The sequence below is a fragment of the Salminus brasiliensis genome, chromosome 13, assembly GCF_030463535.1.
Source record: "Salminus brasiliensis chromosome 13, fSalBra1.hap2, whole genome shotgun sequence".
Taxonomy (NCBI): Eukaryota; Metazoa; Chordata; class Actinopteri; order Characiformes; family Bryconidae; genus Salminus; species Salminus brasiliensis.
The window spans coordinates 13232317-13247316 of record NC_132890.1 but is presented as its reverse complement, the minus strand read 5'-3'; the positions used below and the strand labels follow the sequence as shown (position 1 = coordinate 13247316).

Sequence of the window (15000 nt, the reverse complement as noted above, 5' to 3'; positions counted from 1 at the left end):
CGCTGAAATGTTTCGACTCTGAAGACTCCAAAGGCCGTATGAAATGTAACACAAGGACGTACATGTAAAAGAAAGGGTAATGCGTTGTAGATTTGTGAAAGCGTAAAGTAAGATGGAGTAAAAGTAAGAAAAGCAAGTGAAAGAATGTGCATGTAAGTGCTTGAGGATGGCAAAAGCTTACAGCACCTGGTATTCCCAGGCGGTCTCCCATCCAAGTACTAACCAGGCCCGACCCTGCTTAGCTTCCGAGATCAGACGAGATCGGGCGTGCTCAGGGTGGTATGGCCGTAAGCGAGAGCACTGCTTCCACTCAGCCTATTTATAAGCATGCGGCAAAAGACGGCTGCCTTTTCCACACTACAGGGGACACACATTTACTCGCCCTCCTTTCTTACTTCCAAAGCAACCCCACCAAGCTCATTCAAACCAATCACACATTTCATTGCTCTCTCCTGTCCTCCTTCTCTTTTCACAAAAAAAATAAAACAACAAAACTTGCTCTTTTGGCTGACACTTGAACATTCAGCAACAAAGGCTAACGCCGGCCGCCAGACTCGGCCTTGTCAACATAAAAGTCACATAAGCCACATGAGTCGAATGGGCTCGTGAAACGGGACAATTACAAAATCACAAATCTTTCTCAACTGTCTTGGCTCCTTTTATTTACACCCCTAAATTCCACATACTAAGGTACAACAGGAATACGGGATAAATGCAGAGGCTACTTCCTACCAATATGGAAGCCGGGCAAAAAAAAAAAAAGAAAAAAGCTCACGCTAGCACGCCGGGCGAAGCATCGCTCTGAGATGAGTTGCGAGTCGCAGGGATGCCGGTGAAGCAGGCTCGGGCTGAGTGGGCCAGCCAGCCTTTTGACTTAGGGAAGTGGCGTCGCCATGTCAAGTTCAAAGAACTCTGTGAAGCTTTAGGGGGACAAAAGAACAACTGTTGTAGATGCAGGCAGGTCTGGGAGGAGAATTTTAAAAAAAACTCAATACAACTGGAAATCAGCCCCCCGAAACGAGAACGGGGACCCATGAATGGCGGCCCATGACTTGAGGTTGCGTGTAACGGTGAAATAAACATCACGGCTGTGACGAAACGGTGCTGTTATTGCCCCACGGCTCACTCCCTTTCGTGATGTGTTGCTTTAATGTGACCTAAGTAAGTGATCTAAATTAGCAGGTGTTTTTTTGTTTGTTTGTTTGTTTTTAACAGCAAATATTGGGCTTGTCCCACCCATGAGCTGCAACTGTGATTGGTTGTAGTTCTGCTCTGCGTTGACATCCTGTAACAGACTTTCCCCCCCATGTTGTCAGTTTCCTCAAACGTACACTGACCCCTACTGGCAGGCTTGGGTTACTTTTATCCACAGCATTCCCTCCACAGAGTTCTTGTTGAATATTTTCCAGTGTTTTGTTTTGAGAGCAACTGGCTATAATTAAGCCAAACTACAACTGATTGGTTTCCATCCCATGGCAGGCCATGCAGGTGGGCTTAAACGGCATCTGACGCTGAAATGTTTCGACTCTGAAGACTCCAAAGGCCGTATGAAATGTAACACAAGGACGTACATGTAAAAGAAAGGGTAATGCGTTGTAGATTTGTGAAAGCGTAAAGTAAGATGGAGTAAAAGTAAGAAAAGCAAGTGAAAGAATGTGCATGTAAGTGCTTGAGGATGGCAAAAGCTTACAGCACCTGGTATTCCCAGGCGGTCTCCCATCCAAGTACTAACCAGGCCCGACCCTGCTTAGCTTCCGAGATCAGACGAGATCGGGCGTGCTCAGGGTGGTATGGCCATAAGCGAGAGCACTGCTTCCACTCAGCCTATTTATAAGCATGCGGCAAAAGACGGCTGCCTTTTCCACACTACAGGGGACACACATTTACTCGCCCTCCTTTCTTACTTCCAAAGCAACCCCACCAAGCTCATTCAAACCAATCACACATTTCATTGCTCTCTCCTGTCCTCCTTCTCTTTTCACAAAAAAAATAAAACAACAAAACTTGCTCTTTTGGCTGACACTTGAACATTCAGCAACAAAGGCTAACGCCGGCCGCCAGACTCGGCCTTGTCAACATAAAAGTCACATAAGCCACATGAGTCGAATGGGCTCGTGAAACGGGACAATTACAAAATCACAAATCTTTCTCAACTGTCTTGGCTCCTTTTATTTACACCCCTAAATTCCACATACTAAGGTACAACAGGAATACGGGATAAATGCAGAGGCTACTTCCTACCAATATGGAAGCCGGGCAAAAAAAAAAAAAGAAAAAAGCTCACGCTAGCACGCCGGGCGAAGCATCGCTCTGAGATGAGTTGCGAGTCGCAGGGATGCCGGTGAAGCAGGCTCGGGCTGAGTGGGCCAGCCAGCCTTTTGACTTAGGGAAGTGGCGTCGCCATGTCAAGTTCAAAGAACTCTGTGAAGCTTTAGGGGGACAAAAGAACAACTGTTGTAGATGCAGGCAGGTCTGGGAGGAGAATTTAAAAAAAAACTCAATACAACTGGAAATCAGCCCCCCGAAACGAGAACGGGGACCCATGAATGGCGGCCCATGACTTGAGGTTGCGTGTAACGGTGAAATAAACATCACGGCTGTGACGAAACGGTGCTGTTATTGCCCCACGGCTCACTCCCTTTCGTGATGTGTTGCTTTAATGTGACCTAAGTAAGTGATCTAAATTAGCAGGTGTTTTTTTGTTTGTTTGTTTGTTTTTAACAGCAAATATTGGGCTTGTCCCACCCATGAGCTGCAACTGTGATTGGTTGTAGTTCTGCTCTGCGTTGACATCCTGTAACAGACTTTCCCCCCCATGTTGTCAGTTTCCTCAAACGTACACTGACCCCTACTGGCAGGCTTGGGTTACTTTTATCCACAGCATTCCCTCCACAGAGTTCTTGTTGAATATTTTCCAGTGTTTTGTTTTGAGAGCAACTGGCTATAATTAAGCCAAACTACAACTGATTGGTTTCCATCCCATGGCAGGCCATGCAGGTGGGCTTAAATGGCATCTGACGCTGAAATGTTTCGACTCTGAAGACTCCAAAGGCCGTATGAAATGTAACACAAGGACGTACATGTAAAAGAAAGGGTAATGCGTTGTAGATTTGTGAAAGCGTAAAGTAAGATGGAGTAAAAGTAAGAAAAGCAAGTGAAAGAATGTGCATGTAAGTGCTTGAGGATGGCAAAAGCTTACAGCACCTGGTATTCCCAGGCGGTCTCCCATCCAAGTACTAACCAGGCCCGACCCTGCTTAGCTTCCGAGATCAGACGAGATCGGGCGTGCTCAGGGTGGTATGGCCGTAAGCGAGAGCACTGCTTCCACTCAGCCTATTTATAAGCATGCGGCAAAAGACGGCTGCCTTTTCCACACTACAGGGGACACACATTTACTCGCCCTCCTTTCTTACTTCCAAAGCAACCCCACCAAGCTCATTCAAACCAATCACACATTTCATTGCTCTCTCCTGTCCTCCTTCTCTTTTCACAAAAAAAATAAAACAACAAAACTTGCTCTTTTGGCTGACACTTGAACATTCAGCAACAAAGGCTAACGCCGGCCGCCAGACTCGGCCTTGTCAACATAAAAGTCACATAAGCCACATGAGTCGAATGGGCTCGTGAAACGGGACAATTACAAAATCACAAATCTTTCTCAACTGTCTTGGCTCCTTTTATTTACACCCCTAAATTCCACATACTAAGGTACAACAGGAATACGGGATAAATGCAGAGGCTACTTCCTACCAATATGGAAGCCGGGCAAAAAAAAAAAAAGAAAAAAGCTCACGCTAGCACGCCGGGCGAAGCATCGCTCTGAGATGAGTTGCGAGTCGCAGGGATGCCGGTGAAGCAGGCTCGGGCTGAGTGGGCCAGCCAGCCTTTTGACTTAGGGAAGTGGCGTCGCCATGTCAAGTTCAAAGAACTCTGTGAAGCTTTAGGGGGACAAAAGAACAACTGTTGTAGATACAGGCAGGTCTGGGAGGAGAATTTAAAAAAAAACTCAATACAACTGGAAATCAGCCCCCCGAAACGAGAACGGGGACCCATGAATGGCGGCCCATGACTTGAGGTTGCGTGTAACGGTGAAATAAACATCACGGCTGTGACGAAACGGTGCTGTTATTGCCCCACGGCTCACTCCCTTTCGTGATGTGTTGCTTTAATGTGACCTAAGTAAGTGATCTAAATTAGCAGGTGTTTTTTTGTTTGTTTGTTTGTTTTTAACAGCAAATATTGGGCTTGTCCCACCCATGAGCTGCAACTGTGATTGGTTGTAGTTCTGCTCTGCGTTGACATCCTGTAACAGACTTTCCCCCCCATGTTGTCAGTTTCCTCAAACGTACACTGACCCCTACTGGCAGGCTTGGGTTACTTTTATCCACAGCATTCCCTCCACAGAGTTCTTGTTGAATATTTTCCAGTGTTTTGTTTTGAGAGCAACTGGCTATAATTAAGCCAAACTACAACTGATTGGTTTCCATCCCATGGCAGGCCATGCAGGTGGGCTTAAACGGCATCTGACGCTGAAATGTTTCGACTCTGAAGACTCCAAAGGCCGTATGAAATGTAACACAAGGACGTACATGTAAAAGAAAGGGTAATGCGTTGTAGATTTGTGAAAGCGTAAAGTAAGATGGAGTAAAAGTAAGAAAAGCAAGTGAAAGAATGTGCATGTAAGTGCTTGAGGATGGCAAAAGCTTACAGCACCTGGTATTCCCAGGCGGTCTCCCATCCAAGTACTAACCAGGCCCGACCCTGCTTAGCTTCCGAGATCAGACGAGATCGGGCGTGCTCAGGGTGGTACGGCCGTAAGCGAGAGCACTGCTTCCACTCAGCCTATTTATAAGCATGCGGCAAAAGACGGCTGCCTTTTCCACACTACAGGGGACACACATTTACTCGCCCTCCTTTCTTACTTCCAAAGCAACCCCACCAAGCTCATTCAAACCAATCACACATTTCATTGCTCTCTCCTGTCCTCCTTCTCTTTTCACAAAAAAAATAAAACAACAAAACTTGCTCTTTTGGCTGACACTTGAACATTCAGCAACAAAGGCTAACGCCGGCCGCCAGACTCGGCCTTGTCAACATAAAAGTCACATAAGCCACATGAGTCGAATGGGCTCGTGAAACGGGACAATTACAAAATCACAAATCTTTCTCAACTGTCTTGGCTCCTTTTATTTACACCCCTAAATTCCACATACTAAGGTACAACAGGAATACGGGATAAATGCAGAGGCTACTTCCTACCAATATGGAAGCCGGGCAAAAAAAAAAAAAGAAAAAAGCTCACGCTAGCACGCCGGGCGAAGCATCGCTCTGAGATGAGTTGCGAGTCGCAGGGATGCCGGTGAAGCAGGCTCGGGCTGAGTGGGCCAGCCAGCCTTTTGACTTAGGGAAGTGGCGTCGCCATGTCAAGTTCAAAGAACTCTGTGAAGCTTTAGGGGGACAAAAGAACAACTGTTGTAGATGCAGGCAGGTCTGGGAGGAGAATTTTAAAAAAAACTCAATACAACTGGAAATCAGCCCCCCGAAACGAGAACGGGGACCCATGAATGGCGGCCCATGACTTGAGGTTGCGTGTAACGGTGAAATAAACATCACGGCTGTGACGAAACGGTGCTGTTATTGCCCCACGGCTCACTCCCTTTCGTGATGTGTTGCTTTAATGTGACCTAAGTAAGTGATCTAAATTAGCAGGTGTTTTTTTGTTTGTTTGTTTGTTTTTAACAGCAAATATTGGGCTTGTCCCACCCATGAGCTGCAACTGTGATTGGTTGTAGTTCTGCTCTGCGTTGACATCCTGTAACAGACTTTCCCCCCCATGTTGTCAGTTTCCTCAAACGTACACTGACCCCTACTGGCAGGCTTGGGTTACTTTTATCCACAGCATTCCCTCCACAGAGTTCTTGTTGAATATTTTCCAGTGTTTTGTTTTGAGAGCAACTGGCTATAATTAAGCCAAACTACAACTGATTGGTTTCCATCCCATGGCAGGCCATGCAGGTGGGCTTAAACGGCATCTGACGCTGAAATGTTTCGACTCTGAAGACTCCAAAGGCCGTATGAAATGTAACACAAGGACGTACATGTAAAAGAAAGGGTAATGCGTTGTAGATTTGTGAAAGCGTAAAGTAAGATGGAGTAAAAGTAAGAAAAGCAAGTGAAAGAATGTGCATGTAAGTGCTTGAGGATGGCAAAAGCTTACAGCACCTGGTATTCCCAGGCAGTCTCCCATCCAAGTACTAACCAGGCCCGACCCTGCTTAGCTTCCGAGATCAGACGAGATCGGGCGTGCTCAGGGTGGTACGGCCGTAAGCGAGAGCACTGCTTCCACTCAGCCTATTTATAAGCATGCGGCAAAAGACGGCTGCCTTTTCCACACTACAGGGGACACACATTTACTCGCCCTCCTTTCTTACTTCCAAAGCAACCCCACCAAGCTCATTCAAACCAATCACACATTTCATTGCTCTCTCCTGTCCTCCTTCTCTTTTCACAAAAAAAATAAAACAACAAAACTTGCTCTTTTGGCTGACACTTGAACATTCAGCAACAAAGGCTAACGCCGGCCGCCAGACTCGGCCTTGTCAACATAAAAGTCACATAAGCCACATGAGTCGAATGGGCTCGTGAAACGGGACAATTACAAAATCACAAATCTTTCTCAACTGTCTTGGCTCCTTTTATTTACACCCCTAAATTCCACATACTAAGGTACAACAGGAATACGGGATAAATGCAGAGGCTACTTCCTACCAATATGGAAGCCGGGCAAAAAAAAAAAAAGAAAAAAGCTCACGCTAGCACGCCGGGCGAAGCATCGCTCTGAGATGAGTTGCGAGTCGCAGGGATGCCGGTGAAGCAGGCTCGGGCTGAGTGGGCCAGCCAGCCTTTTGACTTAGGGAAGTGGCGTCGCCATGTCAAGTTCAAAGAACTCTGTGAAGCTTTAGGGGGACAAAAGAACAACTGTTGTAGATGCAGGCAGGTCTGGGAGGAGAATTTTAAAAAAAACTCAATACAACTGGAAATCAGCCCCCCGAAACGAGAACGGGGACCCATGAATGGCGGCCCATGACTTGAGGTTGCGTGTAACGGTGAAATAAACATCACGGCTGTGACGAAACGGTGCTGTTATTGCCCCACGGCTCACTCCCTTTCGTGATGTGTTGCTTTAATGTGACCTAAGTAAGTGATCTAAATTAGCAGGTGTTTTTTTGTTTGTTTGTTTGTTTTTAACAGCAAATATTGGGCTTGTCCCACCCATGAGCTGCAACTGTGATTGGTTGTAGTTCTGCTCTGCGTTGACATCCTGTAACAGACTTTCCCCCCCATGTTGTCAGTTTCCTCAAACGTACACTGACCCCTACTGGCAGGCTTGGGTTACTTTTATCCACAGCATTCCCTCCACAGAGTTCTTGTTGAATATTTTCCAGTGTTTTGTTTTGAGAGCAACTGGCTATAATTAAGCCAAACTACAACTGATTGGTTTCCATCCCATGGCAGGCCATGCAGGTGGGCTTAAACGGCATCTGACGCTGAAATGTTTCGACTCTGAAGACTCCAAAGGCCGTATGAAATGTAACACAAGGACGTACATGTAAAAGAAAGGGTAATGCGTTGTAGATTTGTGAAAGCGTAAAGTAAGATGGAGTAAAAGTAAGAAAAGCAAGTGAAAGAATGTGCATGTAAGTGCTTGAGGATGGCAAAAGCTTACAGCACCTGGTATTCCCAGGCGGTCTCCCATCCAAGTACTAACCAGGCCCGACCCTGCTTAGCTTCCGAGATCAGACGAGATCGGGCGTGCTCAGGGTGGTACGGCCGTAAGCGAGAGCACTGCTTCCACTCAGCCTATTTATAAGCATGCGGCAAAAGACGGCTGCCTTTTCCACACTACAGGGGACACACATTTACTCGCCCTCCTTTCTTACTTCCAAAGCAACCCCACCAAGCTCATTCAAACCAATCACACATTTCATTGCTCTCTCCTGTCCTCCTTCTCTTTTCACAAAAAAAATAAAACAACAAAACTTGCTCTTTTGGCTGACACTTGAACATTCAGCAACAAAGGCTAACGCCGGCCGCCAGACTCGGCCTTGTCAACATAAAAGTCACATAAGCCACATGAGTCGAATGGGCTCGTGAAACGGGACAATTACAAAATCACAAATCTTTCTCAACTGTCTTGGCTCCTTTTATTTACACCCCTAAATTCCACATACTAAGGTACAACAGGAATACGGGATAAATGCAGAGGCTACTTCCTACCAATATGGAAGCCGGGCAAAAAAAAAAAAAGAAAAAAGCTCACGCTAGCACGCCGGGCGAAGCATCGCTCTGAGATGAGTTGCGAGTCGCAGGGATGCCGGTGAAGCAGGCTCGGGCTGAGTGGGCCAGCCAGCCTTTTGACTTAGGGAAGTGGCGTCGCCATGTCAAGTTCAAAGAACTCTGTGAAGCTTTAGGGGGACAAAAGAACAACTGTTGTAGATGCAGGCAGGTCTGGGAGGAGAATTTTAAAAAAAACTCAATACAACTGGAAATCAGCCCCCCGAAACGAGAACGGGGACCCATGAATGGCGGCCCATGACTTGAGGTTGCGTGTAACGGTGAAATAAACATCACGGCTGTGACGAAACGGTGCTGTTATTGCCCCACGGCTCACTCCCTTTCGTGATGTGTTGCTTTAATGTGACCTAAGTAAGTGATCTAAATTAGCAGGTGTTTTTTTGTTTGTTTGTTTGTTTTTAACAGCAAATATTGGGCTTGTCCCACCCATGAGCTGCAACTGTGATTGGTTGTAGTTCTGCTCTGCGTTGACATCCTGTAACAGACTTTCCCCCCCATGTTGTCAGTTTCCTCAAACGTACACTGACCCCTACTGGCAGGCTTGGGTTACTTTTATCCACAGCATTCCCTCCACAGAGTTCTTGTTGAATATTTTCCAGTGTTTTGTTTTGAGAGCAACTGGCTATAATTAAGCCAAACTACAACTGATTGGTTTCCATCCCATGGCAGGCCATGCAGGTGGGCTTAAACGGCATCTGACGCTGAAATGTTTCGACTCTGAAGACTCCAAAGGCCGTATGAAATGTAACACAAGGACGTACATGTAAAAGAAAGGGTAATGCGTTGTAGATTTGTGAAAGCGTAAAGTAAGATGGAGTAAAAGTAAGAAAAGCAAGTGAAAGAATGTGCATGTAAGTGCTTGAGGATGGCAAAAGCTTACAGCACCTGGTATTCCCAGGCGGTCTCCCATCCAAGTACTAACCAGGCCCGACCCTGCTTAGCTTCCGAGATCAGACGAGATCGGGCGTGCTCAGGGTGGTATGGCCGTAAGCGAGAGCACTGCTTCCACTCAGCCTATTTATAAGCATGCGGCAAAAGACGGCTGCCTTTTCCACACTACAGGGGACACACATTTACTCGCCCTCCTTTCTTACTTCCAAAGCAACCCCACCAAGCTCATTCAAACCAATCACACATTTCATTGCTCTCTCCTGTCCTCCTTCTCTTTTCACAAAAAAAATAAAACAACAAAACTTGCTCTTTTGGCTGACACTTGAACATTCAGCAACAAAGGCTAACGCCGGCCGCCAGACTCGGCCTTGTCAACATAAAAGTCACATAAGCCACATGAGTCGAATGGGCTCGTGAAACGGGACAATTACAAAATCACAAATCTTTCTCAACTGTCTTGGCTCCTTTTATTTACACCCCTAAATTCCACATACTAAGGTACAACAGGAATACGGGATAAATGCAGAGGCTACTTCCTACCAATATGGAAGCCGGGCAAAAAAAAAAAAAGAAAAAAGCTCACGCTAGCACGCCGGGCGAAGCATCGCTCTGAGATGAGTTGCGAGTCGCAGGGATGCCGGTGAAGCAGGCTCGGGCTGAGTGGGCCAGCCAGCCTTTTGACTTAGGGAAGTGGCGTCGCCATGTCAAGTTCAAAGAACTCTGTGAAGCTTTAGGGGGACAAAAGAACAACTGTTGTAGATGCAGGCAGGTCTGGGAGGAGAATTTTAAAAAAAACTCAATACAACTGGAAATCAGCCCCCCGAAACGAGAACGGGGACCCATGAATGGCGGCCCATGACTTGAGGTTGCGTGTAACGGTGAAATAAACATCACGGCTGTGACGAAACGGTGCTGTTATTGCCCCACGGCTCACTCCCTTTCGTGATGTGTTGCTTTAATGTGACCTAAGTAAGTGATCTAAATTAGCAGGTGTTTTTTTGTTTGTTTGTTTGTTTTTAACAGCAAATATTGGGCTTGTCCCACCCATGAGCTGCAACTGTGATTGGTTGTAGTTCTGCTCTGCGTTGACATCCTGTAACAGACTTTCCCCCCCATGTTGTCAGTTTCCTCAAACGTACACTGACCCCTACTGGCAGGCTTGGGTTACTTTTATCCACAGCATTCCCTCCACAGAGTTCTTGTTGAATATTTTCCAGTGTTTTGTTTTGAGAGCAACTGGCTATAATTAAGCCAAACTACAACTGATTGGTTTCCATCCCATGGCAGGCCATGCAGGTGGGCTTAAACGGCATCTGACGCTGAAATGTTTCGACTCTGAAGACTCCAAAGGCCGTATGAAATGTAACACAAGGACGTACATGTAAAAGAAAGGGTAATGCGTTGTAGATTTGTGAAAGCGTAAAGTAAGATGGAGTAAAAGTAAGAAAAGCAAGTGAAAGAATGTGCATGTAAGTGCTTGAGGATGGCAAAAGCTTACAGCACCTGGTATTCCCAGGCGGTCTCCCATCCAAGTACTAACCAGGCCCGACCCTGCTTAGCTTCCGAGATCAGACGAGATCGGGCGTGCTCAGGGTGGTATGGCCGTAAGCGAGAGCACTGCTTCCACTCAGCCTATTTATAAGCATGCGGCAAAAGACGGCTGCCTTTTCCACACTACAGGGGACACACATTTACTCGCCCTCCTTTCTTACTTCCAAAGCAACCCCACCAAGCTCATTCAAACCAATCACACATTTCATTGCTCTCTCCTGTCCTCCTTCTCTTTTCACAAAAAAAATAAAACAACAAAACTTGCTCTTTTGGCTGACACTTGAACATTCAGCAACAAAGGCTAACGCCGGCCGCCAGACTCGGCCTTGTCAACATAAAAGTCACATAAGCCACATGAGTCGAATGGGCTCGTGAAACGGGACAATTACAAAATCACAAATCTTTCTCAACTGTCTTGGCTCCTTTTATTTACACCCCTAAATTCCACATACTAAGGTACAACAGGAATACGGGATAAATGCAGAGGCTACTTCCTACCAATATGGAAGCCGGGCAAAAAAAAAAAAAGAAAAAAGCTCACGCTAGCACGCCGGGCGAAGCATCGCTCTGAGATGAGTTGCGAGTCGCAGGGATGCCGGTGAAGCAGGCTCGGGCTGAGTGGGCCAGCCAGCCTTTTGACTTAGGGAAGTGGCGTCGCCATGTCAAGTTCAAAGAACTCTGTGAAGCTTTAGGGGGACAAAAGAACAACTGTTGTAGATGCAGGCAGGTCTGGGAGGAGAATTTAAAAAAAAACTCAATACAACTGGAAATCAGCCCCCCGAAACGAGAACGGGGACCCATGAATGGCGGCCCATGACTTGAGGTTGCGTGTAACGGTGAAATAAACATCACGGCTGTGACGAAACGGTGCTGTTATTGCCCCACGGCTCACTCCCTTTCGTGATGTGTTGCTTTAATGTGACCTAAGTAAGTGATCTAAATTAGCAGGTGTTTTTTTGTTTGTTTGTTTGTTTTTAACAGCAAATATTGGGCTTGTCCCACCCATGAGCTGCAACTGTGATTGGTTGTAGTTCTGCTCTGCGTTGACATCCTGTAACAGACTTTCCCCCCCATGTTGTCAGTTTCCTCAAACGTACACTGACCCCTACTGGCAGGCTTGGGTTACTTTTATCCACAGCATTCCCTCCACAGAGTTCTTGTTGAATATTTTCCAGTGTTTTGTTTTGAGAGCAACTGGCTATAATTAAGCCAAACTACAACTGATTGGTTTCCATCCCATGGCAGGCCATGCAGGTGGGCTTAAACGGCATCTGACGCTGAAATGTTTCGACTCTGAAGACTCCAAAGGCCGTATGAAATGTAACACAAGGACGTACATGTAAAAGAAAGGGTAATGCGTTGTAGATTTGTGAAAGCGTAAAGTAAGATGGAGTAAAAGTAAGAAAAGCAAGTGAAAGAATGTGCATGTAAGTGCTTGAGGATGGCAAAAGCTTACAGCACCTGGTATTCCCAGGCGGTCTCCCATCCAAGTACTAACCAGGCCCGACCCTGCTTAGCTTCCGAGATCAGACGAGATCGGGCGTGCTCAGGGTGGTATGGCCGTAAGCGAGAGCACTGCTTCCACTCAGCCTATTTATAAGCATGCAGCAAAAGACGGCTGCCTTTTCCACACTACAGGGGACACACATTTACTCGCCCTCCTTTCTTACTTCCAAAGCAACCCCACCAAGCTCATTCAAACCAATCACACATTTCATTGCTCTCTCCTGTCCTCCTTCTCTTTTCACAAAAAAAATAAAACAACAAAACTTGCTCTTTTGGCTGACACTTGAACATTCAGCAACAAAGGCTAACGCCGGCCGCCAGACTCGGCCTTGTCAACATAAAAGTCACATAAGCCACATGAGTCGAATGGGCTCGTGAAACGGGACAATTACAAAATCACAAATCTTTCTCAACTGTCTTGGCTCCTTTTATTTACACCCCTAAATTCCACATACTAAGGTACAACAGGAATACGGGATAAATGCAGAGGCTACTTCCTACCAATATGGAAGCCGGGCAAAAAAAAAAAAAGAAAAAAGCTCACGCTAGCACGCCGGGCGAAGCATCGCTCTGAGATGAGTTGCGAGTCGCAGGGATGCCGGTGAAGCAGGCTCGGGCTGAGTGGGCCAGCCAGCCTTTTGACTTAGGGAAGTGGCGTCGCCATGTCAAGTTCAAAGAACTCTGTGAAGCTTTAGGGGGACAAAAGAACAACTGTTGTAGATGCAGGCAGGTCTGGGAGGAGAATTTTAAAAAAAACTCAATACAACTGGAAATCAGCCCCCCGAAACGAGAACGGGGACCCATGAATGGCGGCCCATGACTTGAGGTTGCGTGTAACGGTGAAATAAACATCACGGCTGTGACGAAACGGTGCTGTTATTGCCCCACGGCTCACTCCCTTTCGTGATGTGTTGCTTTAATGTGACCTAAGTAAGTGATCTAAATTAGCAGGTGTTTTTTTGTTTGTTTGTTTGTTTTTAACAGCAAATATTGGGCTTGTCCCACCCATGAGCTGCAACTGTGATTGGTTGTAGTTCTGCTCTGCGTTGACATCCTGTAACAGACTTTCCCCCCCATGTTGTCAGTTTCCTCAAACGTACACTGACCCCTACTGGCAGGCTTGGGTTACTTTTATCCACAGCATTCCCTCCACAGAGTTCTTGTTGAATATTTTCCAGTGTTTTGTTTTGAGAGCAACTGGCTATAATTAAGCCAAACTACAACTGATTGGTTTCCATCCCATGGCAGGCCATGCAGGTGGGCTTAAACGGCATCTGACGCTGAAATGTTTCGACTCTGAAGACTCCAAAGGCCGTATGAAATGTAACACAAGGACGTACATGTAAAAGAAAGGGTAATGCGTTGTAGATTTGTGAAAGCGTAAAGTAAGATGGAGTAAAAGTAAGAAAAGCAAGTGAAAGAATGTGCATGTAAGTGCTTGAGGATGGCAAAAGCTTACAGCACCTGGTATTCCCAGGCGGTCTCCCATCCAAGTACTAACCAGGCCCGACCCTGCTTAGCTTCCGAGATCAGACGAGATCGTGCGTGCTCAGGGTGGTACGGCCGTAAGCGAGAGCACTGCTTCCACTCAGCCTATTTATAAGCATGCGGCAAAAGACGGCTGCCTTTTCCACACTACAGGGGACACACATTTACTCGCCCTCCTTTCTTACTTCCAAAGCAACCCCACCAAGCTCATTCAAACCAATCACACATTTCATTGCTCTCTCCTGTCCTCCTTCTCTTTTCACAAAAAAAATAAAACAACAAAACTTGCTCTTTTGGCTGACACTTGAACATTCAGCAACAAAGGCTAACGCCGGCCGCCAGACTCGGCCTTGTCAACATAAAAGTCACATAAGCCACATGAGTCGAATGGGCTCGTGAAACGGGACAATTACAAAATCACAAATCTTTCTCAACTGTCTTGGCTCCTTTTATTTACACCCCTAAATTCCACATACTAAGGTACAACAGGAATACGGGATAAATGCAGAGGCTACTTCCTACCAATATGGAAGCCGGGCAAAAAAAAAAAAAGAAAAAAGCTCACGCTAGCACGCCGGGCGAAGCATCGCTCTGAGATGAGTTGCGAGTCGCAGGGATGCCGGTGAAGCAGGCTCGGGCTGAGTGGGCCAGCCAGCCTTTTGACTTAGGGAAGTGGCGTCGCCATGTCAAGTTCAAAGAACTCTGTGAAGCTTTAGGGGGACAAAAGAACAACTGTTGTAGATGCAGGCAGGTCTGGGAGGAGAATTTAAAAAAAAACTCAATACAACTGGAAATCAGCCCCCCGAAACGAGAACGGGGACCCATGAATGGCGGCCCATGACTTGAGGTTGCGTGTAACGGTGAAATAAACATCACGGTTGTGACGAAACGGTGCTGTTATTGCCCCACGGCTCACTCCCTTTCGTGATGTGTTGCTTTAATGTGACCTAAGTAAGTGATCTAAATTAGCAGGTGTTTTTTTGTTTGTTTGTTTGTTTTTAACAGCAAATATTGGGCTTGTCCCACCCATGAGCTGCAACTGTGATTGGTTGTAGTTCTGCTCTGCGTTGACATCCTGTAACAGACTTTCCCCCCCATGTTGTCAGTTTCCTCAAACGTACACTGACCCCTACTGGCAGGCTTGGGTTACTTTTATCCACAGCATTCCCTCCACAGAGTTCTTGTTGAATATTTTCCAGTGTTTTGTTT

General features: G+C 46.4%; 10 non-coding genes across 10 annotated transcripts; all 10 read right to left on the bottom strand.

The window, feature by feature from the left end:
* Window positions 1-174: 174 nt before the first annotated feature.
* On the bottom strand, window positions 175-293 carry LOC140576129 (5S ribosomal RNA). The gene has a single exon (XR_011981360.1). It is a non-coding gene; the product is annotated as a 5S ribosomal RNA (ribosomal RNA).
* Window positions 294-1683: 1390 nt separating this feature from the next.
* LOC140576433 (5S ribosomal RNA) lies at window positions 1684-1802 on the bottom strand. The gene has a single exon (XR_011981646.1). It is a non-coding gene; the product is annotated as a 5S ribosomal RNA (ribosomal RNA).
* A 1390-nt stretch (window positions 1803-3192) lies between these two features.
* Window positions 3193-3311, bottom strand: LOC140576128 (5S ribosomal RNA). The gene has a single exon (XR_011981359.1). It is a non-coding gene; the product is annotated as a 5S ribosomal RNA (ribosomal RNA).
* A 1390-nt stretch (window positions 3312-4701) lies between these two features.
* On the bottom strand, window positions 4702-4820 carry LOC140576493 (5S ribosomal RNA). The gene has a single exon (XR_011981704.1). It is a non-coding gene; the product is annotated as a 5S ribosomal RNA (ribosomal RNA).
* A 1390-nt stretch (window positions 4821-6210) lies between these two features.
* Window positions 6211-6329, bottom strand: LOC140575791 (5S ribosomal RNA). Its single transcript, XR_011981052.1, has one exon. It is a non-coding gene; the product is annotated as a 5S ribosomal RNA (ribosomal RNA).
* Window positions 6330-7719: 1390 nt separating this feature from the next.
* LOC140576492 (5S ribosomal RNA) lies at window positions 7720-7838 on the bottom strand. Its single transcript, XR_011981703.1, has one exon. It is a non-coding gene; the product is annotated as a 5S ribosomal RNA (ribosomal RNA).
* A 1390-nt stretch (window positions 7839-9228) lies between these two features.
* Window positions 9229-9347, bottom strand: LOC140576127 (5S ribosomal RNA). The gene has a single exon (XR_011981358.1). It is a non-coding gene; the product is annotated as a 5S ribosomal RNA (ribosomal RNA).
* A 1390-nt stretch (window positions 9348-10737) lies between these two features.
* Window positions 10738-10856, bottom strand: LOC140576125 (5S ribosomal RNA). The gene has a single exon (XR_011981356.1). It is a non-coding gene; the product is annotated as a 5S ribosomal RNA (ribosomal RNA).
* A 1390-nt stretch (window positions 10857-12246) lies between these two features.
* On the bottom strand, window positions 12247-12365 carry LOC140576124 (5S ribosomal RNA). Its single transcript, XR_011981355.1, has one exon. It is a non-coding gene; the product is annotated as a 5S ribosomal RNA (ribosomal RNA).
* Window positions 12366-13755: 1390 nt separating this feature from the next.
* LOC140575857 (5S ribosomal RNA) lies at window positions 13756-13874 on the bottom strand. The gene has a single exon (XR_011981114.1). It is a non-coding gene; the product is annotated as a 5S ribosomal RNA (ribosomal RNA).
* Between the last annotated feature and the right edge of the window lie 1126 nt (window positions 13875-15000).